The following is a 27,797-nucleotide window of genomic DNA, read 5'->3' as shown; positions in this document are numbered from 1 at the left end:
AAAAGAAAGATTGATAAATCTGACTATTTTAAACATTAACATTTTTCTTTGACAAAAGACACCGTTGAATGGTAAGTTATAGTCTAAAAGAAAATATGTCTTTGCAGTGCATATAACTGGCAAGGAAATCTTATCTCTGGAATATATAGTCCTATAAAATAATAAGAGAAGTGCATTCAAACCAATAGAAATATTGGCAAGTTCATAGCAGAGGCAGTGGGAAGCGCAAGTGGGTTCCAGCTTTGCAGGGGCAGTCACCAGGCCTGGGAGGGTGACCCTCCGGGCTCGTGACAGGACAGGACCTCTCCCCGGCCCCATCAGGCCTGGGGAGATTCCGGCTCCGCCAGCATCAGTGGCTCAAAGCACAATGACTCATCCCCATCCCAGTTCTATGGTGGATACATGTGGCAGTTTGATCCCTTACGTAACACTTGATCTATTGCCTGGGGATCCACTGAGTTTAATCCACCCATTCTTCAATCAAATGTGGGTATTTTTATGTCACCCAACTAGTCCTATTTGGGTAAAGAGCCTTGTGTTGCTTCACCGTCCCCTCCTCCATGGAGGGGTGTATGGGCTAGCGGGAGGTCATGGTCCATGGCCATCTGCCCCTCAGGTCCCTGCAGTGTCTGTAGGCACCAGACCCATCTCTGTCCACTGGGCACTCTCTGGTGTGGCACTGGCTCCAGATGTCTGTGGTCCCTGCCACAGCCGCCCTTCACCCTCCTCACCAGCCCCAAAGAGGTCCTGGCCCCTGCTCTCTCAGCCTTTCTCTGCCCACCCCACCTTCAAGGCTTAGAGAAACTCTGGAACGTTCCTCAAGCCTTGTGCTGGTCACGGGGATCTGGGAGCCTCAGTTCTCTGTGGGATCAGCCAGCCCCTGAGGTCCTGGAGTTCCATACCAGAAGCAGAAAGCCAGCCTACCCTCCAGAATCCCCTTCACCCTTCCTGAGTGTGTACCTAACCCTAGTGTCCTCCCTTCCCCTCTCTCCACACCTGACCACCCCTTGCCATTCTCACCTGCCCCCCACCCCCCAGCCAGGGGCAAACATTCAAGTTCACCTTAACTCTCTGCTCAGGACCTCTGCACTGAGCTTTGTGCAAAGCACAGATCCTTTACTTTGTTTTCCTCACTCATCTAAAACCTAGTTTTTACAAACAAAACACGTCTGCCTGTTGCTTTTCTATGGGCTCACAAACCTCAAAGAGAGCACCACGCAGATTCCAAGGCGGTGGCACTGATCTCCACTCCGTCACCACATGTGGAGGTTCCAGTCGCCCCTTATCCTCGTCAGCTCATCCAGCTTGTTTGTCCTTGTCGCTGTTGGTGGAGAGGCAGGAGGATGCCACTGTGGTTTTGACATGTGTTTCCTAGATGACTAGGGTGCTTGAGCACCTTCATTCTATGTTCAATTGAGAATCGAACATCTTCTTCCATGATGTGGCTGCTCAAGTCTTTTGTTGACTTTCCCATGGGATTCTTAATCTCTTTCTCATTAATTTGCAAGAGTTTCTGTTCGGTGTCATCTCCTAAAACTGAACATGTGCGTGCCCTCTGACCACAGACCCCACTCTTGGGCATATGCCCACCAGAAACACATGCACATATTCACGAAAGACGGTACAAAAATGTTCTCGGCAGCAACTGATGATCTCCAGGCTGGAGACCGCCCCCCCACCTCGCCCCATGGCGCGTCACCAGCAGTGCGGGTAATTCAGCCGCCTATACTCACATGACCACGTGCTATGCAGTGATGAGAATGAATGAACTACAGGTGCATATAACATGGATCAATCTCACAGACATAGTGAGGGCGAAAGACGTCAGGCAATAAAATAGCACATTCTGTAGGACTCCACTGTGTAAAGTGCAACAAACCAGGCAAAACTAACCTATGATTTTGAGTCAGGATAGCGGTTAATTTGGGGTGAGGGAGAGGGCACAGGTGCCGGATGGGAGGGGAAGGAGGAAGGTGCTGCTCCTGTTCTGCTGTCTAATTTGGGTGCTGCTGACACATGGGTTGTTCACTTTGCGAAAATTCATCGAGCTGAGAACTTCTGACGTGTGCACTTTCTGTATGTGAGTGACACACTCATGAAAACTTTAAAACCGTAAAGCTGAGTGAAGACAGGCTCATCCCGGGCTGTCTTTCGGAAGGCAGACGCACAAGAGGGCAAGAGCCAGTGCCACGGGGAATAGTCAGGAGCGGCGAGAAATAGTCAGGAGCAGAAAGCCACGGGGGTGATGCATTTTGAACCATCTCCTCTACACAGGTCACCAAAGCTTCTCAACCATGGCAAGGTCATCAGCTGGGGGGCAATATCTCCTGCTCCCCCCAGGGCCATTTGACAATATTGAAGATGTCTTTGGCTGTCACCACTGGGGGTGCTGCTGGCACCTGGGGGTAGGGGTCAGGGCTGCGGGGAAGCATGTTAATTTGCACGGGACAGCCCCTGCACACGAGTCATCCTCCCACAGTCGTCGGCAGTGCTGAGGCTGGGAAAGCACCCTGCCTCACTGATGGGGAAACTGGCAAGAGATCAATGTCTGAGATCCACGGCCGAGGAGCGGCCACTGCACGCAAGCCAGGGTCCCTGACTCTCAGCCCCTGGTCTTCCTGCTGCCTTGGTTCGTGGACGGCCCCAGAACCAGGACCCAATTTTCAGATTCAAAATGTCTAAACGATGAGCTTTAAAATGCTGCAGCCCCCTCTTCCCTGGGAGGTCATGTAAAGTCAGGAAATCCCACCCAACTAACAAATCAGACAATGACACATTTTCAAGAGCAAAGAAATGCCCTGTTTTGTCGTTATTGCCTTAGATTTTATAGAGAACTTGTCAGGAAAATATGAGCAGCCAGAAAACATCCCAGAAAGCTCTCGGTGTTAACGCACCGTGCCAGGCTGACACTGGTTGAATAAAATGCTCAGGAAGTGGAACGTTTCCACTGACAGTGTAGACAGGTCCAGAGTCATTTTTCTTCATCATCTGGTTATGTTTTCCAGGGGCGACACGGGGGGGGGGGGGGGGACACCTTTCTTTGAAGCTATTTATCTTCTTTCACCTGGAAGATCATGTTTTGTAGCTGTGAAGCCTAAACATATCATTACAAAATTTCAGCAAGAAGCTCTCTGAAAACAGTAGTCGTAGTATTGGTTAGTCTGTACATTCAAATGGAGCGAAGCTTCCAATATGGACTATTTTTATCCAAGCAGTCACGGCAGATGGATTCATATGCCAGCCAGACATGTCCTGGGTTGCAATGAAGTTCCAACCTATTGTTTTCCCCAGACTTCTGCCTTCCCAGCTTGAAACATCAGCATTTAAATGTATACAGAATCCTCCCAATATTAAATGCACCAAACCCAAACTACTGGCTCGGCTTCTCGTTTGTGGGAGGCAGTGTGCTGGGCGCTGGGCTCTGGGGGAGGCAGTGAGATGCAAAGATGTGCACCTGGGCTCCCTGCCCTCTCAACCGCAAAGTCCTGGGAGTAAAAACAGACACATGGACCAACGCAACAGAATGGAGAACACAGAAATAAACACATGCATTTGCAGCAAACTGCTCTCTCACAAGGGCACCAAGAACACTCACTGTGGAAAGGACAGTCTCTTTGATACACGGTGCTGGGAAGACTGGATATCCACATGAAGAACCATGAAGCTAGATTCCTCTTCCCCACTGTATGCAAAAATCAACTCAAAATGGATTAAAGCATTAAATGTAAGACCCAGAACAATAAAACTACTAGACGAAAACATAGAATAAATGCTTCATGATGTTCGTCTGGGCAAGGAATTTTTGGATAAGATGTCAAAGCACCGAAAACAAACAAAAAAATAGGCACATGGGATTACATCAAACTGGAAGCTTCTGCACAGCAAAGAACACACTCAGCAGAGTGAAGAGACAACCCGGAGGACAGGAGAAAATATTTGCTAACTGCGCACCTGACGAGGAGTTAATGCCCAGAATACACAAGAAACTCAAACACATCAATAGCAAAAAAGGAGTCTAATTTAAAAATTGGTGAAAAAACTCTGAATAGACATTTCTCAAAAGAAGACATACGAATGGCCACCTGCTATATGAAGAAATGCTCAATGAATCATCAGGGAAATGCAAATCAAAACCACAATGAGATATCACCTCACCCCAGTTAGAATGGCTATTACCAAAAAGACAAAAAGTAACAAATGCTGGCATGGATGTGAGAAAGGGGGCCCTCGAACACTGTTGGTGGGAAAGTAAATTAGTGCAGCCACTATGGAAAACAGTATGGAGTTTCCTCAAAATACTAAATAATGGAAAGATCATATGATCCAGCAATCCCACTATGGGGTATAAATCCAAAGGAAATTAAATCAGTATGTCAGGAAGATGTCTGCACTCCCACGTTTACTGAAGCACTATTCACAGCAGCTGAGACACGAAATCAGCCAATGTGTCCATCAGCAAATGAACGGATAAAGAAAACGTGGTAATATACACAATGGAATCCTATTCAGCCACAAAAAAGAATGAAACCCTGTCATCTGCTGCAACAGGGGTGAACCTACAGGACATTATATAGGTGAAACGAGCCAGGCACAGAAAGACAAATGCCGATGACCTCACGTAAACGTGGAATATAAAGAAGTCAACGTCACGGAAGTGGAGAGTAGGATCATGGTTACGAGCTTGGGGGTGGGGTGGGGGAGTGAGATTGGTCAAGGGACACAAAGTTACAACTAAATAGGAGTAAGTTCTCGTGTTCTGTCGCACGGTGGAATGACTGTGGTTAGCAATATCGTGCTGTATGTTTCAAAACAGCTGAAAGAGGACTGTGAATGTTCTCACCACAACGAAATGAAAAACATATGAGGAGACGGTTATGCCACACACCCTGATTTAATTATTCGTATACAGGTATCTGAACATCACACTGTCCTCCGTAAGTCTTGTGTCCCTAGTGCAGTGCCTGTATCTTAGGCTCTTTCGCCCAGAAATACCAGAAAATCCAACCAACCTTAATAGAAAGGGATTTCTTTTACCTACATGACAAGAATTCTGGGACAGTGATTGCTGGAATCATTTGAAAGGTCTAATATATCAGGGCAAGGTCTCCACAATTTCCCGCAGTTTTGGCTTCATGAGCTCAAAGTGGCTGCCTCAGCTCCAGATACCACAGATGCTCAGGATGAGAAGGATACAGAAAGGAAAGCATCTAAATACCATTGGCATTCTGTATCCATGGCTTCTGCATCCCTGGATTCAACCAAGTGTATATCGAAAATATTTTTTTAAAAAATTGTGTCTATACTGAACAGGTACAGATTCTTTTTTCTTGTCATTATTACCTAAACAATACAGTATAAGAACCATTTATATAGCGTTTACATTGCATCAGGTATTAAAAGTAATCTAGAGATGATTTAAAGCACACAGGAGGATGTGCACAGGTTATATGCAAATACTGAGCCATTTTACATCAGGGGCTTGAGCCTGCACAGATTTGGGGATCTGTATGGGGTCCTGGGACCACCCCCCACGTGGACCAAAGGACAAATCCATGTCCTTCTCCCCAAAGCCAGGGTTTTCCCGGCACCTCGCAGAGCACTTGTACTTATAAATGGCCACTCCTACACGCAGAAAGCAGGTGTTTCGCTTTCTGGCCTCCGACGGGGAAAGAGAAAGGGAGAACGAGGTTAGGAGTGGACATAAGATTAGCCAACCTGAACCACCTGCCTCAGTTCCCCTTCCACAACTCAAGTCAGGTGGGCAAACAGAACGATGGCCTGCTCCGTGCTAGGGTGGTGCTGACCCAGGACCCCTGCAGGCTGTCCTTCTCGCTAGGAAGCAGGGGTTCCAGACTCCAGCGGATCCCGTACTGCACTTAGGGAGCCTCGCAGAAACACCTGCTCCCAGATCACAGCTGGAAGCTATGAGATCAGAACTCTGGAAACAGGGCCCAGGCATCTGTATTTAGATGGACTCTTCGGTCATATTTTTTAAAAAATAAAGTAAAATATGATAAAATGCAAACAATATGGAAAGTTGTCCCCCAAACCCTTATTTCCTTTCTGTGGGCTCCTTTGTAACCAATTCCCTGTGGATCCTTCCAGAAACAGTCTGCACATGCACAAGCCTGTGGGTGTGTACCTCTCCACATGGTACACCAAGGGAAGCTGCCATACTCTCACTGCACTTGGCGTCAGCACTTAATTATGTATCTAGAAAATTATCTCACATCAGCTCATGGAGATTCACTTCCTTCTTTTTCGTGGCTGCATAGCAGAGACGCTGTCTCTCGTAAACGTTCCCCAGGTAACTGAGGATCAGCCAGGTGGGACTGACGGGCCGGCCGGCTCTGTGTGAGCCGGGGATACAAGCCAGCCCTGCACGGCGCCCTCAACACACATTCCCTCGTGGAACCCTCCCCGTAACCCCAGAAGGTGGGATTATTCTTCAACCTCATTTTACAGACGAGACACTGCGGCACAAGGAGATTAAGTCACTTACCCAAAGTCACACGGCAATACTGTCGCAGACAAGGATTTCCCCCAGGAGCTTGGCCTCCAAATCACATCTTCACTGTGCTCAGTGTGGTGTGCCACCCCGCCTGGCCGTCCCAGGGTTCGCCATGGAGCTCGGCACCTGCATCTGTGTGTGCCGTGGAGAATAAGGTACCAGGAAACTGGCATGCAGGTGACAGGGCCAAGGAGAGCTGCGTGCAGCTCCATCCTTCTCTCCCTGCACCATCCACCACCTCCCTACAAAAGTTGGCAACCAGGACCCAGCTGACGGTGTGCTAACGTGCAAAATCAGCGGAGGCTTTCGCGTGGATGCTCGGGATGAGGATTCATCCAACAGCTCAGAAAGAGCAAGTCTTCCGAACCTATGAAAACGCAGCGCTTGTTTTCTCTTCCAGGGCAAAGACAGTGTGACACTCACCTCCCCATACGCCCTAGAGTCCGGTACAGGGTAGGCACTCACAGACTGTATGTGATACTGATGTAATTCCTAAAGAGGTTATGATTCCCTCAAATGCACCTCAAAACCACTGCTGCAATGATAGACTTAAGCTGCATTTGTTCTGCTCCGCAAAGCACCACACCAGGCACAGGGGCAGATGACAAGCATGTGGCCCTTGTGAGGGAGACGGATGTGCACGGCGTTAAGCACACGATGGTAGAACGCGGTAAGTACCATGGCAGACATGCAGGGGACACGTGACAGCACGGACCAGGAGGAGTCTGAGGAGCATCCATCTCCCACTGGACCCACAGGACTTCGGGTCCCCTCAAAGCCCGGGCTGGCCCGTGCTCCTCACTGGTCTGTCCCAGGGCCGGCACCTGAGCCCTGACGGAGGACAGCGGGCTGGTGACCACTTGCCGAGTGCGTGAAGGACGATGACTGGGCGGTGGTTGCCAAAGCGACTTTACGTGCCAGTTGTCATTGGATCTCCCGACCGCCCTACCCAACGTAGACACAACAGCTCTGCCCACAACCTGCGCCGCCGTCTCTGCGTCTGTGAAAGGTGGATGATCACAGTGCCTTCCTCCTGGGGTTGCTGTAAGGATTAACTGGGCTAATCCATAGCAAGTGCTTAACAGAAGGGGAGAAGTAGTGAGTATTAAGCAAATATTAGCCGTGGCTGTGTTGGTCTCCGGCACTTTACACACGAGCAAGCTGAGGCTTGAAGGGGGCCGAAGTTCCTCCACCTGTGTGTGCATTTACCCAGCTCTCGAACCTTTGTCAGCCGAGGTCCGGCCCATCCCTGCCCCCGGCAGCACGCTGCTCACACCGGCTCCCACTGGCCCCTGCGACCAGGAGAAGGCAGGCGCCACTTGTCGTCCAAGATGCTGAGCTGAGATACGCAAGACAATCTATCACCCACCATGTCCAGCGCATAGCAGGGGCTTGGTAGCCACACGCAAACTGAAGCAAAGCTCATTTCAGAAGCCACCTGGAAGATAATTTCATTTCCCTAACTGAATCCTGCTATCTTGGTATTTTAAATTCTTTCCTCTTACTCGTTCGCGAAAGTTGAGCAGGTGAAAGAATCCATTTATATAGTTAAATAAGAACTCCATTTAATCGTGCTCTCCTCTACTGATTTTAAAGGCAGATATAAAAGTTGTAGATTTCCAAAACTCAGTGCTCATTTTTGAATATTGATTATGTGCCCAGTGCTGGGAATATGCAATCTCTAAAACCCTCCGTGCTCTCGAGGACTCGCAGCAAATGACAGGGAAGGAGCGGGAACCCACTCAGAAGCTCACGGCGCAGCGATGTAAGAGCAGAGATGCCAAGGTGATGCCGTAACTGGGTGTCGTAAAGCCGCAGAGGAGAGTCTTGAAGGGTAATTAGCAGTTTGCCAGGTGCCCCGACATGGGAAAACATCTCGTGAAATAAAAGGAGCATCTCCAGAACCCAGACTCCCCAAACCACACAGCGTGCTCAAGTGACCACAGGTGGCCAGAGAGAGAAACAGGTGAACACGCCCAGTCACCCCTCCTAGGCCCTTGGCAGGCATTACTGTTCAATCACTGCTCCTGGGCCCCTGGCAGGCATTACTGATCAATCACTGCTCCTGGGCCCCTGGCAGGCATTACTGATGGATCAATCATGGCCCTTGGACCTTGGAACCCTGCTCCAGGGGCAGTGGGGCAGGGCCAAGAGACCAGGAGAGGAAGCAAAGCCAGGCCTGGGGATTAGGGTGCCAGGAGCCATGGCTGCTCTCTAGGCGGGAGCGCTTAGCTTCCTCGCTGCTTTGGACACCCTCTCTGGTACCAATGGAGAGAGCGGATGGGGAGAGGGGGGTGATGAGGGGAGGTGGAGCAGGGAGGGCAGGCAGAGAGCGGTTCCTAGGAGCTGGACACCCCAATGACAGCTGTAAGGAAGGGACACCACAGGGGCGGAGGCTGGACCAGGAGACATTTCACAGGTGCAGAGGGAAGGATCCGACCTGGGTGGGTGAAGGCAGGAGGCTCAGATGACAGGAAAGCCTGTACCCAAGACAGGGAACCTGGAGCAGGGCTTAGAACCTCTGTTTCCTGGCCTGGGTCCCAGCCTCAGAGGCTGAGCAGTGGGGCCCGGTCCGGGAACCCAGATGTGGGCGTCTGACAGGCCTGGGTGCAGACCTGCTCCCACCGATTCCCATCTGTGCTGCCCGGAGCCAGCCGCCCACATGCAGGGCACAGGAAGCAGGAGCGGGATCAGCTGTGTGTGAGCCCAGGCTTGAAGTCAGCGCCTGGCTTCAGACACTGATCTGGCTCTGTGACCCCCTCAAAGCTGTCCATAGTCCCCAGAGTGGAGCACAGGAGGGGCCATGGCTGCCAGCAGTGGATGAGAAAACCCACGGGAAGCCCCGCGGAGGGTCTGTGTCATTTCCCTGCCTTCCACTCCTCCTGCGTTGTCGCCAGCCTTCCTCCAAGGTCGAGACCTGGGTACACGGCCCAAGGCTTCCTGCTTTGCTGACCGGCCTCCCAAGCTGTGAGTTTCCTTCTGGCTGAGATTAAACACTGGCCGGTGGTCCTGTGCCTTGACCCCTTGGCTCCCAATGCCACTTAGCTCTTGAGCTCTGGCCAGGAGGGGGAATGACCTAAGGCCTTTGCTCTTTGACCCCTGCCCAGGGACCTCCAGTAGAGCCAGCTCCCCTGCAGAGCCCAGGATGGCAGCCGCTCAGCTGCTAGCAGGACGAGAGGAGCCAGGTAAAGTCTCCAAGCCCCCCACCATCATCACCACTTGGCACTGAAGGTGGTCTGCGATGGCACCTCGCAGCCCCATCAATTCTGCAAACACCCAGCTCTCCCTCCCCCAGCCTTTAACATCTGTCCCATTCTCTTATGATTTCTGTTAAAGACACACGGAGATGTCCACCGTGGTGTTTTCAGGGTCCCGGGGGCTGCTTTGCGTACGCGCACACCAGAGCTGCAGTAACAGCTGCCGGCTCTGCCTCAGCGACCAAGCCACACACAAGGAAACGTGCGAACTTTTAATAATGTCAGTAATTCACGTTTACCGCTGTGCCCACGGCAGTCTTCCCTTTTAGAGACACCTGGAAAAACGGTGGCCTGTCTGGGGAGCATTCTTGCCTGGGCTTTATTACTCCTAAATTATTCATAATCCTGCCTGGGATTCACTGGGGTCATCCCATCCCGCCACCTCTTGTGCTGAGAGGACCATGCAGGTGTCCTCCACGCCCAAAAGGATGCATGAGACGAAAACCTCTGACTGCCAAGGACGCCTGCCAGGCCCCTGCCGAGCGAGCGGGGGGCCTCCCCGATCTGAGTCAGGAACCTGCAACAGGCCTGGAGCTCTCTCGTGTGAGGATGGAAGAGGGAAGTGGCCACACACGTGGCCTACTGTGCGCTACACTTGCCTTTGCTTGTGTTTGCCACTTACGTTTAAATCCTGACTCCAAGCATGCTCTGAACTGTTCCCATCCGGGAAGACAAAGTCCAGGCAGCCCGACCACCAACAGCTCTCACTTTATTCCCCGATTTCCGCCTGGGTGGAGAGGCACCTGGTTCCTCACCAACATGAATCTGTCACCAAACACACCGAACACTCAGGGATGCAACCTAGAAGCCCCCGGAGCGGGTTCCTAAGGGACGAAGTTGTCCCTCCCAGGAGTCATACATGGCTGTCCCCATGTGCCACCCCGGGCACCAACCCTGGAAATCAAGCGCCGGTGCGCATGGGACCACAGGGGCAAAATGCCATCGGCACCATTGTCACACACATCTCCATTTTTCCATGTGCTCCCTCTGGATCAAGAGGTTTTGGGTTTTGCTTTCTCGGGAGGAAAAAGAGAATGAAAGAAAAAAAATACTAAGCTAAAACCTAAATTATTTCTTTTCTTGTCTCCTGAAATACACTCACTGGATGCACATTGTTGGAAGCTCTCAAAGACTTATTTTCAAAGGGTGAATTTCTAAAGATTTCAAAAAAGATGGTCAAATATAATCTTTTCTTTCTTCCTTCCGAGGAATCGTGGATCACAAAGTTATCTGAGTTTTACAGCCAGGAAGGTGAGGAAACGTAGATTCGGGCAGTCTCGGCATAAACATAAACATGCCCCAGCCCGCTTGTGTGTGCAGCTTAATTTCTTTTTTCTTTTTTTTTTTTTTTTTAATAATTATTAATACTCCTTTTTCCCCAGGCGCGAGGGACAGGAGAGCGAGGCAACAGCGCCATCTGTGGGAGACACTGAGCAGCGCAGGCGGGACCCAGCAACGCTGAAGCTCAGCCCAATCCAGGACTTTCAGGGTTCGGGGATCCGGTGCTGACACCCCAGCACTCACACATCCCTCCCTGGAAGAGTCGGATGCACTACTCAGTCATCTGAAGAGTAAATGGTCACGATTACATTGGAGGAAGTTTCAGCGAGATCTATCAGGTTTTCTATTGTCCATTCCCTTTAATCTAGTGATTATTCCAATGCCAGGGGTTTATCCTGTGTAAATATTAGCTCGTGTGCAGGGATGAAAGTCCGAGAGATATTCACTACAGTGTTCATTTAGCAGTGAAAGATAAGAGCAATCTAAACGTGTATCAGCAGGGACTGGTTAAATAAATCAGGGCCCTCCGTAGCAGGGAAGCCCATGCAGACTTTACCAAGAACCAGGGAGTTGAGCAAGGAAAGAAGCCACACAATATTCTACAATAAAATTTTAAATTACAAAAGCAACTTTGCCAAAGTTATGTAGAATGCTGTCTTTTTGTAAAGATATATGTTTGTATAAAGTATAGCACTTAAAACTGCACTGTTAGCATACACACACACACACACACACACACACGTGCGCGCGCGCGCAATATCTGGAAGAATATATTCTTCTTCTTCTGGAATAATATATTCCAAACAGTGACGATCTTGGGGCTGGGGGGAAAATGAGGGAATTTATTTTCTATTTTGCACATGTATGTATTATTTGAATTGTTTTGTACACATGTACTAAATCTGGATTTATCATACGTATTGCTTGAGGACATACTCAAGTAATCCTCAGAGTATCTCTGGAAGGTGAATTTTTCGAGTCCTTGCACGTCTGAAAGTGTTTCCATTTTCCTCCTGCACTTGAACGCTATTTTGGCTGAGCACAAGATTCTATGTGCAAATCAGCTTCCCTCAGAATGGCACAGAGAAGCTTCTATTGTCTCCTAACAGCTGACATTGGCAATGAGAAGTCCAAAGCCAGCCTGAAGTTTGCGCCTTCCTATGAAACCCCATTTCTCTTTCTGGGAGCTTTTGGGCACCCTTGCTCATCCTTGATTTTGTGAAATTTCAGCACAACGTGTCCGGGGCGGGGCGGGGCGGGGTGGGGCGGTCTGTCTTCATTTCTCCTGCTCCAGTGCACTGGGTCCTTTCAACATGATGATTCATGTCTTTTGGCAATGCAGCGAAATTTTCAGATTTCCTTTTTTTTTTTTTTCATTCCCTTCTCTACTTTCCCTCTTTTCTCCCCTCCCAGAATTCTTTAACCAGACGTCAATCTTGACAGTTCATCCTCTATGTCTCTTAACTTTTCTCCTATCTACCTTATACATTTTTGCTGCATTCTGAAAGAATTCCTTAAGCTTTAGCCATCTCCATTCCGCTACTCAGCCCAGGCGTTGAGCTCAATACAATATTTCCAGAATCCCATTTTTAACTTATTACCCCTCTGGTTGATGTGTGTACATCCTGGATGCCGTGCCTACAGTTGATTTTTCTCAAATGTCTGCCGACGTGTGATTATTTGCTGATCTTTATGTGTTAAACACCCTGGTTTCCTGCCTGGTCACCTCCCTGTGACTGACGGACAGGCAGGGCTGGCTGCTGAGAGTAACAGATCTAGTTTTCTGGGAGTGGGAGCCCCTGCCCATTGTCCATCTGAGGTCACCAACTCTCTGGGCTTGTGGCCTCAGAGCCCCCACTGGCCACTTTGGCCCCAGGCAAATGCTACTCCTTTTTGACACAACAGGAAAGCAGGGAAGAGCCTCCTCATCTGATTAAGACCCTTAATTGATCCCTAGAACCTCCCCCTCCACCCTCCTGGCTCTGTGACCTTTAACTCTGGACTCGTTTTTTACCTTCTCAGCTCCCTCCTCCTCCTGTGCTGGCTCTAGTTTCATTTCTCCGAAGGGCCTATTCTATTTGCTTTCTAACTTTCAAGACTTTCTGGCCCTCTGTTTTTGCTTGGTCTTGTTTGGATTATTTTTTAAAAACTATTTTGGTCTTTCCATGTGGGATGGGATTTAACAAGTAAGAAAAATAAATAAATAACATTCCAGTGGTCCAATAGCTTCCACGATGTAGGGAAGGCCAGGACCTGTATGAAGCCATCAGCACCCACTGCAGGGTGTGCGTGGGTGGGCAGCATCCCCCAGACGGAATGCAATGGCAAATACGGCCCTCCCTGTGGCGTTACTCAGCGAAATCATGCTTCTTGATATCACTGAATTTGAGGAAATGAATTACTCTAAGTAAATTGAAATGTTAAATGTCAGGCACCAACACCTTGTTTTGTATCAAATTTAGCAATAACTCTTCACTTGTCAAAAGAAAAATATACTCCAAATGGATCAATTAATATTTTTCCTCTTTTTTCTCTTCCTCTTTTCCACCAATAAATCTTAATTAGAAACATCTGGTTCCTAAGTTTATAAAACTTTACTGAATAAACAAAGTACTTAAAAACCTAAGGTTTTTTTGTTGTTTTCCTTTTTGTTTTGACTACCCAAAATATCTTCCGTGTTGAAGCTGAAAGTTGGCTTTGGCTGCCGTCCTACAGAGCTCTGCGCGGGAGGTCTTCCGGACGGCTCATTTAATCTTCTTTCACATTCAGTGTCGTTCAAATAGCACAGGGAAGCTCGCAGAGAGAAAGCACGCCTTTAATTTCACAGAATGTTTTTCCTGGGTCGTCCTGACCTAGCCTTCTTCTTCAGCATCTCTGTGCGTGGGGCGGATGTCAGCTGTTGAGATGGAAACGAAGATGCTGATGCCTTTTACTCTATCTGGTCATTTGTGCCTAATCCCAGGAGGACACCGGCAATCGTCTTGACGAGCCGTTGAAAACACAAGGTGAACGGTCCACATAGCCCTTCTAGCAAAGACGCTGAAAGCAGATCATTTCCTTGAAAGCGACCTGGATGTTAAATCGAAATGCCAGTTCCAAGGTGCTGTTCATGCCCTTGGGACCTGAGCCTGAGAGAGACACCTTCTCGGGGTGTTGTCCCGCACCGACAGCAAATCGAGTCCGTCTCCCTGTTTGCAGGCTAGGTCCCCCCGGCCGTGCTCACCGATAGACAGTGGGACCCGCTCAAACTGTGAACCAGATCCCCTCCGCGCCCCCCCAGCCCAACACCCACGGCCGCTTCCCATCCTTGCCCTTGCCCTCAGATCCAAAGTTCCCCCCAGGCTGAGGAGGCCCCCCCGAGACCTGGGCGGCTCCCCCAGCTCCCCCTCTCTGGGCTGCAGCCGAGGTGCCTTCTGCTGCCCTGGACACGCTCATGTGGGTCCTGCCAAGCCTTTGCGCGCTGTGCCTTTGGCTTGGAATACTTTTCCTCCAGCTTCACACAGCAGGTTTCTCCACTCCCAGGGGTCTACATGCCCCTGCCTCCCTTGCGGGACCCTCCCCAGCCACCTGAGGTCACAGGAAGGCCCAAGGACTCCGTCTACCTTTCCTGCTGTATGTGTCCTCACGGGACTCTCCACTCTCTGACATCACAGACGTATTGTCACGTGTTGTCTCCCACCATCGAGTGAGTTCCCTGAGAACACGCCTGTGCTGTGTTCTCACCTGCAGGTCCCGTGTCTAGGACCCAGGCTGGCAATGACCAGGGGCTCGATGAATACCAGTGAATAAGCACATTCTTCTGCAATTTTTAAGTAAATAAAAAAGGGACTCTCTCCTAACTGTTAGGCAAATGTAACTTCCAAATAACCCATTTAGCATAAAAATATGGCAAAAATATTCCTCAGAAAGTTAGACATGGAGTTAGCATATGATGCAACTATTCCCTCCCCAGGTATATAACCATAAGAATTGAGGGCAGGGACTCAAACAGACGCCTGCCCAGAATATTCACAGCTGCGCTGTGCACAGTGGTCCAAGGTGCAAAAGCCCCAAATGCCCATTAGTAGGTGAATGGATAAACAAAATTTGTATCTATGTAATGGAATATTACTCAGCCCTAAAAGTGAATGAAATTCATATATAAGCTGCAGCACAGATGAACCTCGAAGATATTAAGCCAAGTGAAATAAGACAGACACGAAAAGACAAATACTGGATGATTCCTCTTACGTGCGGCACCTAGAATGGACACAGTCACAGGGACAGAAACTAAACAGGGGTTACCAGAGGCTGCGGGGAGCGAGGAAATGGTGTTATTGTTTAGTGGGTGCAGAAGTTCTGCTTGGGGTAATGAAAACGTTCTGGAAATGGATAGTGGTTCTGCTTGCACAACACTGTGAATGTACTTAATGAAATATATATTTTATATATATTTATATATTCTCAAAAGGAAATGGTAAAGCAGTTATTCTGTTTGCCTTGATTTTATGAAATTAGGTGAATTTGTCCTGAGATTTTTTTATTAGATGAATCAGCTCGGGTAGGTCTTTTACCACCTGTTTAACTTAACATCCTAACAAAATTCCTGATTTAAGATTCTTTATTGGTTTTACAAAAATGAGCTCTGATAATCATGTGCATAAGCCAGCGACGCCTGGTTCATTATGCAAGCAAGAAAAAATACATCAGATGCTGGATTCTTGTTTTTCCCAATGTCCTTTGTGAATATGACTTAAAGTTTTTACCCATATATTACTTCTGTTCCCTCAAGATTAAAAAAAAAAATCACTTCTACAAATGTTTGTCAAAATTGGGAGCACTTTAACAAATAGCTCTCAAATATAGTACCTTCTAACATGTCATTAAATATTCTCCTTTGAATATAATTTAGACCTTTTCAGTTACATCGGGAAATTCTCTAATACATTTCCATAAATTACAATAAATAATGTCCTGTTAACTTCTGGGGGGTTTTCAGCTAACGTGTGATGTGAGTAATTCACGTTCGGCTCTCTGGTCTCCCCGGGTGTCTCCAGTTCTTGATACCAGCTGCTCATTAGGGACAGAAGCCAGCTCCACCAGGGATATTTCAAAGAATTCCAAACCTGTGTGTTTTAGTGATCATTCTGCATAGAGAGGAGGTGGGGGAGGAAGCCGTGAAAGCCTGATTTACTGTGGCTCAGGGTCTGGGTCACCTTTGTAAAACCTCCTCAGAGCAATTACAACACCATTTGCATCAATAGGTTCTCAATAAATGCCATTTGAATGAATACCCCAAGGTTTTGCAAAGGCCATTCCCCCATCACTGATGGTGGGAGAGGGATTTTGGATGGTACAAGGACACTTGTTTAATTGTCATGCATTTTTTTAAATTAATTATGACAAGTGACATTGATTTTCCACAGATGATAAGCACACAAAATGTCCTTTTAAAAGAAATATATTTAAATGTTAAAAATGTTTACATTTAAGGAAAGAAAGAAAGAATCGACTGCAGCATAGGATTTGGAAATGGTCCACAGGGCGCTACACGAATGGCTGAACTGTGGCCAACACTAAACTACAGGAGTGTTCCTCGTTTGCCATCAGCGCCTAGATGCTGGGAGGACAGGCAAGGGGGCGCTGCCCTGCAGGTGTGGGACCTGCACGGGGCCCCGTGAGGCTGGTGCTGGCGGGTTGGAAGGAGAGGTTGGAGCCAATACTCGGCACCCAAACAGGAAGGGCCCTCCTCTCCCTCCAGCCCTGCAGTCTCCTACTTGTGGCCAGGACCCGAAGAAGTGTAGCTTGCAGGGCCCCACCGCACGGCAAATCCACGTGCAGAAGGGTGGGCTGGGAGCAAAGACCATAGCCGAACACCGTGCACACTGGCTGGAGGGGCACACCCCGCTCTGAATGCAATGGCCCCACTTCTCTCCCCTGCCACCCACACCAGACCCTCACTCCCACCTAAATCCCCACTCTGTCCTTCCAGCTCTTCCATGGGCTCCTTTAGTACGTGGAGCTGGGCCCGCTAGTTCCTCCCTGCTCCAGGCTCGCTGTGTCCACGCCGTCTTGCCCACAGAACGCTGGGCTCCCTTGCCTTGGGGGCGCCTTCTTGCTCGAGGTTGCCAAGCCACCAAGCAAAGCCCCAGGCCTGGAGTAAGCCAGCCTGCACAAGCCATTGGAAGTTAACACAACGTAAACCTTCCAGACGTAGGGGCGATTTCTCCACGACAGCAGGCGTTCCAGGAGAACTCGCATCCCCGGTGTCCCACCCAGCCGCCCACCTTCCCAGCCGTCGGGACTTAGCTGAGCTACTGGTCCTTTCTGTGCCTCACTTTCCACATCTGAAAAATGAGTTTAATAATGATACCACCTCGTGTTTGTTTTTGTGAGGATTCAATGAGATAATCCAGGTGAAATATTTAGCACTGTGTTGGCTCATAGCAAGTGCTCACTAAATATCAGCCATTAGAAAAGAAATTGGAGTTTAAAAGTTTAAATCTCCCCATAACCCCTGTCTAATCATGAGAAAGAGATCACATGGGTCTCAACGGAAGGACATTCTACAAAAGCTCCGACCAGTTCTGCTCAAAACTTTCAAGGTCACCAGCAACAAGGACAGTCCAAGAAACTGTCACAGCCCGGAGGAGCCTCAGGAGACAGGATGACTAACAGTGTCCTGGACCAGAGAATTTAGGGGGAAAATAAGGAAATCTGAATAAAGTTTGGACTTTAGTTAATGATGATGTACCATTGTTGATTTATTGATCGTAGCAAATGTATCCTACTAATGTAGGTTGTTAACAGCAGGGGAAACTGGGTTTGGGGTGCCTAGGAGGTTTCTGTCCTGTCTTAGCAGTTTTTCTATAAATTTATACTGTTTTAAAATTAAAAGTTTATCAAAAAACAAAAAGAGATGGGAAAAAAAAAGTCTGCCTCCCAAAGACACATAGCTGGCATACAAGGAAGCCGTGGTTTGGACCCACCTCTTGGTGACCTGGAGCCCGTGGCCCACCCATTCCGGGCTGCATCTGGCGTCATTATTTAAGACAATTACAGGCCGGAAGAGGACAAGCTGGAGGACACAGCTCTTCCAGTGGGACTTTCAGTCTGCAGACGCATCGAAGGGGAACCACAGTGGCCGAGAGGAGCCTGCGGGCAGGAGACAGTGGCCCAGAGGTAAGGGAGAGTTCAGAGGGCAGAACCTTCTTGTCTGCAGGTCACTTAGGGAAATGCCCTCAGTGTGTCCAGAGCAACCGTGTCCTTGCTGCAGCCACCGCCCTGGCTCTGCAGAGGCTCTGGGGCAGCCAGGCTTGTCAGGACGGGCTTATCTGCCCAGAGCAACCGTGAGCGTCGGCAGCGGCTTGTGTGAGCCCGTCCCCACCTTTCTCAGGACAACCCAGGGGACCCCGGGAGCTGCCTCTACCACGGGAGCCCTCCCGCTGCCCAGCAGCGCACACAGACATGCAGAACAGGAGGGCTGGGTCCGTCTGGGCTTTCAGCCTTGGACCGTGCAGATCTTGCAGGAACTTTACCCAGTTCTTCCCTGGCTCTGCGGCACCTCCTCTCTCCAAGGAGTCAACTAGCAAAACACTTGATTTCAAACCGGTGAGGTGGACGGCAGTCAGCAGGGGCGCCTGTCTGCAGGAGTTCACAATCTTGCCACGTAGACGAGGTTTACCATCACCTGTTTTCTCGCGTCATCCTTTCATTTAATGTCTTAACAAACTTTTATCGGGCATCAACCTCAGAGGGATTCCCGCTGGGTAGACTGTGGGAAAAACTCTCAATCTTAATGTGGTGGCCCCTCTGTTCACTCTGGAAGTGCCGTCCTCATTTAGCTTTGGGACCCCAAGCTAGTCCCCACTCTCTGACCACGTGGTCAGGATGGAGCTGACCCACGCGGCATTCCTGGGAGCAGGTCCCACGTCCCAGCTCCCGTCATGGGAATGAGTGCAGAGTCGCACACTTAAACCAATGTCATCCGACAATGCCACCCTCTAAGTGTTCGCCAGGTGTGTGCTCTTTTCCTGCTGAGGCTGCCAGGACGTGAGCCTGGAGCCACCAGCGGCCACCGGCGGCCACCGGCGCCATTACCTGGAGAGAGGCTGCTGAGTATAAGGTGTCTCGGAAAGGAAACCACCATAGCCAGCCAGCGAGAGACAGAACGGGGGGTGGGAGCGGCCTCATGCTGTCTAGAGCCCTGGATCTGCTGCTCCTGCAGCCAATTAATTCCCCTCTTCCTTTTCTAGTCCGGTTTGAGCTGGATTATTTTAACCGAAGGAGTCCTGGCAAATGTGCTGTTTGAGGGTGCAGTGACCATCGCCGCCCACTTTGCAGCCTCTGGCTTGGAGCTCCTTGCACTCACCGATCCCTTCGTCCACCAAGTCTGGTGATGCGTCGGAGACCCAGTTCCTTTCTGCAAGGGAGTGAGGTCCCAGCTTTCCTGGCCTTAAGAGAACGGCAAGCTCTAGTAGGAAAATCTGCCCTAGAAAATCTTCTCTTGGCATCAACGCCCAGTTCTTTTTCTTAATGGCGTGGAAGGGGCCCAACTGGCAACTAAAACCCTGGACAAAGAGCATTTCCAAAAAATATATTCCTTGGAACAAAGGGTATATTGTCCAATAGGTTTGAGGAACACTGGGTGTCACTAAGTTGATTTTGTGCAGGGTTTCTAAGAGACCTGAATATACTAATGCATTCATCTCTAAGGGGGATCAGATGAGTTTCTGATCTGACCATGGAAAAATTATTTTTCTAACTATAGAATATTATGCAGGGCTGTGTTCTTCCAGGGGCCGATGTACTAAAAGTTCTTTTTACACGGCATTTGCTCCATACGGCGTCTGTGCCGCAGCTCGAAGGCAGTCGCCACACCCGTGTCCCCACCGGGCCTGGCTGGAATCCCGGAGGGGCGGGCTCTGTGGCAGGAGGGGCTGCTCCCCTCTCATTCCCTGTGGGAATTTTGCTTTGAGAACAACTTCCACCCAAACCAGGGTATTTTATGGTTAACAAAATCATCCTATTTTTGGTAATTTCAAAGCCTTACAAAAATTAAAGGCAGCTGCTCCCAACAAAATATCTGGGCTGCTGTCTTTGTTGGATATAAATATGCACCCGGCATTCTCTCCCCTCCAGCTCTCACACGCCTCACCTTGACACCGTGGTGTCAGGGACACGCACCTCCAGCTGACTGCTCCGCGCAAATGTCTTTTCCTGAGGACCAAAGGAATCATTTAGAAACTTCTCATTTGAAGTCCTTTGCTTTTGAAATGTCTTTGAACCTGTTTCATCTCCTTTTACCTTTCCTTTTGACAAACTGGTACTTTCTTAAACTTTCAGAGACATCCCAATTTGGGGGGGTACATTCTTGGGCAATTTTTAGGGCAATTTCTGCATAAAGGGACTTTGATACGTCCAATAAAGGCTCATTCATTTTCGTTGACTTTTCAGGGATTTTACTTGATCTGAACACAAATGATGGCATGGAAATTAAAAGTAATGGAAGGGAAGATGGATGATTCTATATTTTTTCCCCTACTTTATAAAAACAGTCAAATTTAATATGCCCAAAGTTTGATAAAAATGCTTTTATTGTTTCAATATCGCTTGTGGAAAATTGAGTTTTCCTAGAGACGGTGAGGACTCGCTGAGAGACACAGGACTTTCGTCAGACAACTCGGCAGCAGCGTGCGGACTGTTCCTTCTCTTCCGCAGCGACCACCCAAAGTGCTTCCCCCACTCTCTTTTATCCGATGTGGCGGCTGCGGACCTCGGGCTTCTTCAGGGGAGTTGTTTGGGTTGTGCGTCCCCCAACATCTACTTCCCCTATCTTTGCACACTGCCCACCTTCCTCCGGGGGCGTTACCCCTCTCTGCTGTGTACAGTCTGGGGTTGGCTGTAAATCAAGGTGCCACTGCTTGGCCAGGTGAGGGGGGTCACCGGGAAGGAACTCAAGCTGGGACAGTCTCCGTGGGCCCTCTCTCTCCTTCTCTCTCCCTTTCTCTCCCCCACTGCAGGTATTTTGACTATTAACCCAAATGACACACGATGAGGAAAAGAGCTAACCTGATTCACACCAGGAACACTGAGCTGACGTGAGCTCCTGCTACCTGGCACCCAGGGCCCAGCTCCGCCTTGACCTTGTCCATCCCCAGGCCTGGTTCTCCAGCCTCCGCACCAGGCATTCCAGCCTGTGGACCACGCTCTAATTAGATCCTCTCCTGCTTAACCAGGGTCTGTGACCTGGGCGACCTCATTGACTCCAAACTCCTTTCACCAGATCAAATGATCCCTTCCCACCTGAGAAGTGGCAGCTGGATGTCCTCCCAGACACCCAGGGCATCTTGTCTTCCTTCTCTGTACAGAGAGGCTGCTGGTGCCCCTGGAGGGATGCCCAGGCCGGCCCCCAGCCCAGGGTGGGCCAGAGGTCCTCCAGTGGAGGCCCTTTGCCGGGGAAGGATGGCACAATTCCAGGTGAGGGTGTGCGCTCTAGAGCGAGGCTGTCCAGTTTGAATCCCAACTGTGTTCCTCACCATGATGACCTGGGGCGAGTCACCTACCGACACCAGGCCTCAGCTTCCTCCTCTGTGACATGCAGCTGATGATGTGATTGTGTCATCAAGGCTTGCTTTGAGGATTAATGAGTTCACGTATGGAAAGTGCATAGGACAGTACTTGGCCCAAACATTCCCTCAAGAAGTGTTAGCTATTTTACCGTTATGTTTATTACTATTGTTATTACTATTACTAAAAAATAACACTTCGACCAGCATCGTTTAAGGACCTAATTGACTTTTGTTGGTGGGTCAGAAATCAGGCAACACCCCATCGAAAGCTTTAGCAAGGCGCTCCTGTGGGCTGAGCACTTGAGGTGGGCTTTACCAGCAGAAAAAGGCTGAAGAAATGAACAAAAAGTGTACTGACGTTACACAGTTACTTTCCTTATAAGTTTAAAACAAAGGAAACTTCCTTATCACGCTGGCTCAGGCAAACTGCGTCCCTTCTGATTGGTTGCTGTAAATCTCCTGTTTTTTTGGAAAAGTGGCCCGTTTTAAAGTTCAGTTTGACTATGCGGTCCCCGGCATGAGAGGATCGTTCTGGTTTGGTCTGTTTGCTGGGCCCAGTGCAGGAACTCTGCCTAAAACAGTGGCCGCCGGGGACCCTGCCGTCCCTCGGCCTGCACACACCCTGCTTTGGGCTGTGGCCGCTGACTCTGCAGATCGGATGCTGAGCTGCCCCCACCCAGAGCCCGTCCTCGCCAGCGACAGACTCACACAAGCCGTGAGTGTGCAGCTGGAGGGCAAGAGCCAGATGCCACCTTCCAACTAGGGTGACTCAGCTCTGGGGCTCTGAGGTCAAGAACCCAGACTCTGGGGCCAAACTGCGCTGGTTTCGAACTGCAGCCCTGCCACTCGCACACGCCGTGGAGGGAAGTGAGTGACGTCCCCTCTCTGAAGGAGCTGAAGTGGGGGATTAACACAAAATAACACACGCGGAGGCTTCCACAGGGAGCCGGGCACACAGTGAGCGTTCAGTGGCAGCAAAATGTGCTGCCATTATCATGGTGATTGGGAAATTTGCCCTGTGTGACCAAGCCACACTGTCACCACGGACTTGAGAAGCCCACTTGCATTCAGAATATGATTTGTTTGGATTTAGAATGAGAAGTAACTCATACTGAGAACAGAACACGCGAAGTTGCTAGGATTCCTGCAATAGGTCCCCGTAGACAGGGCAATACGGGATTTCACAAACAGTCGGCAAATAGCCTGAGCCTGGCACAGACACAGAAGGACTCGGAGGTTGCGGATGTTTAATGTCACCAGGCTAAGCAGAGCACGCAGCGGGCTCTGCCCCTCCAGCCAGAATGCTCCAATGGCGGAAGCTCTCTCTGCTCCTCGGAGAGGCTCTGAATGAAACTTCCAGTATTTGCCAGAGAGATTTCTCCACAGCTGAACATCCCCAGCAGAGCAAACCTTATTCAAATGGCACGGCCGCACCTTGATCATGTTAATAGGCTCACCGAGGCCCAGAAGAGCCAGACTCCTGCCTCCCCTCAGCCGGCTCTGCCTCTGCCTTCCGGGGAACCCGGCGCTGCCCCGTCCTGGGGGGCTGTTCCCGTGTTTCCACGTCTGGGGAGGAGAGAGGGGAGGCTCCGTGGCTCAGCCTCCGAGTCCTGATCCTGCCTAAACACTCAGTGCCGGGTAACCTGCATCTCTTCGTGTTCTGAAGCGTTACGTATAATCAAACTCAATTTTTAAAGAATACACGTTTCTGGCCAGGCGCAGTGGCTCATGCCTGTAATCCTAGCACTCTGGGAGGCCGAGGCGGGAGGATCGCTCAAGGTCAGGAGTTCGAGACCAGCCTGAGCAAGAGCGAGACCCCGTCTCTACTAAAAATAGAAAGACATTATATGGACACCTAAAAATCTATATAGAAAAAATTAGCCGGGCATAGTGGCGCATGCCTGTAGTCCCAGCTACTCGGGAGGCTGAGGCAGTAGGATCGCTTAAGCCGAGGAGTCTGAGGTTGCTGTGAGCTAAGCTGACGCCACGGCACTCACTCTAGCCTGGGCAACAAAGTGAGACTCTGTCTCAAAAAAAAAAAAAAAAAGAATACACGTTTCTGCGCAGAGGAACAGCACCAGCTCCCACATATAATGCCCCATGTGTGGGAGCTGCACACAATGTCCCCGAGTAAGCACCTCACTTGACCCAGAGAGTAAACCGTGTGGAATGTTACCTGTCAACAGAAAGGAGCAAACTGTGGATGCTGCAAAAACCTGGATGGATTTCAAAGGAATTATCTGAGTGAAAAGAGCCAATTCCAGTAGGTTGCGTGGCGTAGATTCTATTTATGTAAAATTCTGGAAATACAAAATTATAGGCATAAACAGCAGATTAGTGGTGGTCAGGGGTTGGTGGGGGACAGGGCGGTGTCTGTGGCATAACAGAGTGGCACGAGGGTCCCTGTGACGGATCTGCTCTCCGTCTGGACGGAGGTGACGCACACAGGAATCCACACGCGGCACAGGGTGGCCCGGAGCCAGATTCACACACGTGAAACGTAGCACCGTTTCCTCAACCCTGGCAAGGGCCGCGGTGACACTCCTGTAACGAAACACAGGTTACCAAGAGGAAAACACAACAAGTTTATTGAACCTGAGTTTTACACGCCACGGGAGGCGTCAGCAGTGAATATCCAAAGACTCAAGCAAAACTGTGTATTTTTATGCTAAGTCCAAAGAAGGAAGTAGATAGTTGTGGAAAAAAATAATTGAACAAGAAGGTTAAAATCTAATAGTAATAAACAGGGTAGGGGGTGGACTTACAAAAGGCCTCTTGGTTCAGATTCTTCTCTGTGTCTCTGTAAAACAACCCTTCCCCCTGGGTAGGGGGAGGGACACCTGGTATGTCACACCTTCCCTGGGTGGGGGGAGGGACATCTGGTATGTCACACCTTCCCCTGGGTAGGGGGAGGGACACCTGGTATGTCACACCTTCCCCTGGGTAGGGGGAGGGACATCTGGTATGTCACACCTTCCCCTGGGTAGGGGGAGGGACACCTGGTATGTCACACCTTCCCTGGGTAGGGGGAGGGACATCTGGTATGTCACACCTTCCCCTGGGTGGGGGGAGGGACACCTGGTATGTCACACCTTCCCTGGGTAGGGGGAGGGACACCTGGTATGTCACACCTTCCCCTGGGTAGGGGGAGGGACACCTGGTATGTCACACCTTCCCTGGGTAGGGGGAGGGACACCTGGTATGTCACACCTTCCCTGGGTAGGGGGAGGGACACCTGGTATGTCACACCTTCCCCTGGGTAGGGGGAGGGACACCTGATATGTCACACCTTCCCCTGGGTAGGGGGAGGGACACCTGATATGTCACACCTTCCCCTGGGTAGGGGGAGGGACACCTGGTATGTCACACCTTCCCCTGGGTAGGGGGAGGGACACCTGCCACAGAGGAACTTCAGGGGAGAAGAGAGGAGGTCAGAGATCGACCTTTTTAAGTTGTCTGTCTTGCTTTGGGGGAGAGGAATTCTAGGTTCTAAGACTGCATCAGGGGAGGAAGATGGGGCAGGAGACAAAAGGACAGGACAAGATCAGAGACCTTCTTGCCCCTGAGGCCCTCCTGTCTCCTTTAGCTCAAAAATATTCAGCACGCCAAGGTGTCACACTTGGGGGATCACATTCTGAGCCCCAGAACACACACACCCTCACATATGTATACATGGACGTGTCTGAGTGAGTCAGGACTGCTACACAAAATACCATAGGCTGGTGGCTTAAAAACAGAAATTTATTTCTCCCAGTTTTGGAGGCTGGAAGTCCTCGATCAAGGTGCCAGCATGGTGGGGTTCTGGTGAGGGCTTTCTTCCAGGTTGCAGACTACCCCTCACCTGAAGGAAAGAGAGCAAGAGAGCTCTCTGGAGTCCATTTTATTTTTTTTTCTTCTTTTCTTTTTTATTTTTTGCAGATAGAGTATTGCTGTCACCCTGGCTAGAGTGCAGTGGTATCATCACAACTCACTGCAGCCTCAAACTCCTGGGCTCAAGTGATCCTCCTGCCTCAGCCTCCCAGAGTGCTGGGATTATGGGCATGAGCCATGACTCCCAGCCTGGAGTCCCCTATTAAGGGCACTAATCCCATTCATGAGGGCTCCACCCTTATGAACTAATTACCTCTAAATGCCTCACTTCCTAATCCCATCACCTTGGGGGTTAGGATTTCAAGAGATGAATTTTGAGGGGACACAAGCATTCAGTCCACAACAGGGTACACGTTACATTGGTGGCTTATGAATAAAATTGGGTGAATGTATCAATGTCAATGCCTTTGTCTTGATGTTGTACTGTGGTTTTGCATGATGCTACTACTGGGAAAAGTTGAATGAAGGGTACACAGGATTTCTCTGTGTTATTCTTACATCCGTGTGTGAATCTGCCTTGTTGCGGGGGAGCAGCAGCACACAGTAGTGTCTACGAGCCAGAGAGCATCGGTTTGGACTTGCACACCACTGCCTGCCACCTCTGTCACCCTGGGCCTGTTACTCACCTGTGCAGAGCTGCAGACCCTCAGATAAACCATGAGGGTAACTGTAGTGCCCATCCCAAAAGGTAGCTTTATCTTCTTTAGTTTGATTTGTTTAAGTTCATTAGAGTCAGTTTTTGTTGTTTACAACAACAAATTTAAAAAATGTGACTGATACATAGGATATTAATTTATAGTAGGAAATCAGGAGACTAAGATGATATATGTTGTCATCTGGCTAACACTGTAAGGGACTAGTTTGGAGCAGGACTAATCTTTTACTAAAAACACAGAAAAACTGGATAAAATACATATACAAAAAAGCTGAATTTTACATGAGTATGTTTTATTCAAGGGTAGGGAAAGGACTACCAAACAAAGACAGAGAGCACAAGACTCTGGAGGAAAGGAAAACATATCTAGATGAAGCCAGTATTCTGCATTGCCTTTCACCTTGAGGTTTATCTAGTTTGCGAGTAACATGGGGAAAGGCTGGGAACCTGAGCAGAAAGCCGTGTGTGAAGTGGGCGCCGGGCAGAGCTGGTGGCGGAGTTAGAGGGCTGGGGGATAAAAGTCATATTTAAGGACAGCCTGGCTACCAGCACACGTGGACCCAAGACTCTAGACAGAAGACAAGGACAGCGACATGAGCCCAGCATTCTGCCCGAAGCCCCGGAGATATTCGCTAATTTGTAAATGCGGAATAGTGAAAGGCTAAGCAGAAAACTGCTCTAGATGTCAGAGGAACTAAGCATCATTTTTCGCAGTCTGACAGTGCTAAACTGTTAGAACTGGAGGTCGGCGGTGTACCTAGGCACAGGGCAGATTGGAGGAAAAAGACCCGTCTTACATAGCAGAAACCCAGTCTTAAGGTGATAAAACCAATTCTGATTGGCTTCAGTGCTCTTCCCCTAATATAGCTCCCTGATATAAGCTAAAATAAAATAAAATTCCTCCCTGAAGGAATATAACATCATATTGAAGCTCCACACCATCATTCAATCAAAAGAATTCAAAAATCAGCATGCATACTATGAAAGAAGACACAGAGAAAAAGACAATAGAAACAGATCCATAGATAATCCATACATTAGAGTCATAAGGTATGGATTTTTAAATAACTGTGATTAACATATTCAAGAAAATAAATAACAAAATGGGGGATTTTAGTGGAGAATTAGAATCCATAAAACTGAAATTGGATGTTCTAGAACTCAAAATGCAACAACTGAACTTGCATACTCAATACATGAGTGGAACGGCAGATAGACACAGCTGAGAAGAGGATTAGTGGACTGGATGATAGAATGGAACATACCCAGACCAAGTGCAAAGGGGGAAGAAAGGATAGAAAATACATACATGGTTGCAGGGTTGAGCATACATGTAACTAGAATCCCAAAAGAGCTGAAGTAATGAATGTGGGAAGAAGCCCTGTTTGATGAGGGAATGGCCAAGAATATTACAGAGCTAATATAAAATATAAAACCACACATTCAAAAGTGATATGAACCCTAAGTGGGTTAAACAAATAGAAAACCATACTTAGGGACCTCTTGATTAAATCACTGAGACTCTGGGATAAAGAGAAACACAAGCAACCAGAAAAAAATAAAACACATTATCACAAAGAAGTAACAATAAGACTGACAAGCAGGATAAAAAAAAATAAAGCCACACTTAGGTTCCTAGCACAAGGAGAAAGGCTGCCAGGGATGTAAAGGTA

At 49.2% G+C, this 27,797-nt stretch overlaps 1 long non-coding RNA gene across 1 annotated transcript; it reads left to right on the top strand.

The window, feature by feature from the left end:
• The first annotated feature begins 8,721 nt into the window (after positions 1-8,721).
• LOC138400963 (uncharacterized) lies at positions 8,722-11,672 on the top strand. The gene is made up of 3 exons (XR_011236400.1): positions 8,722-8,772; positions 9,619-9,696; positions 11,151-11,672. It is a non-coding gene; the product is annotated as an uncharacterized lncRNA (long non-coding RNA).
• The last annotated feature ends 16,125 nt before the right edge of the window (positions 11,673-27,797 follow it).

The sequence above is a fragment of the Eulemur rufifrons genome, chromosome 20, assembly GCF_041146395.1.
Source record: "Eulemur rufifrons isolate Redbay chromosome 20, OSU_ERuf_1, whole genome shotgun sequence".
NCBI lineage: Eukaryota > Metazoa > Chordata > Mammalia > Primates > Lemuridae > Eulemur > Eulemur rufifrons.
Note: the sequence above shows the minus strand (reverse complement) of the source record. Positions and strands in the feature narration are given on the sequence as shown.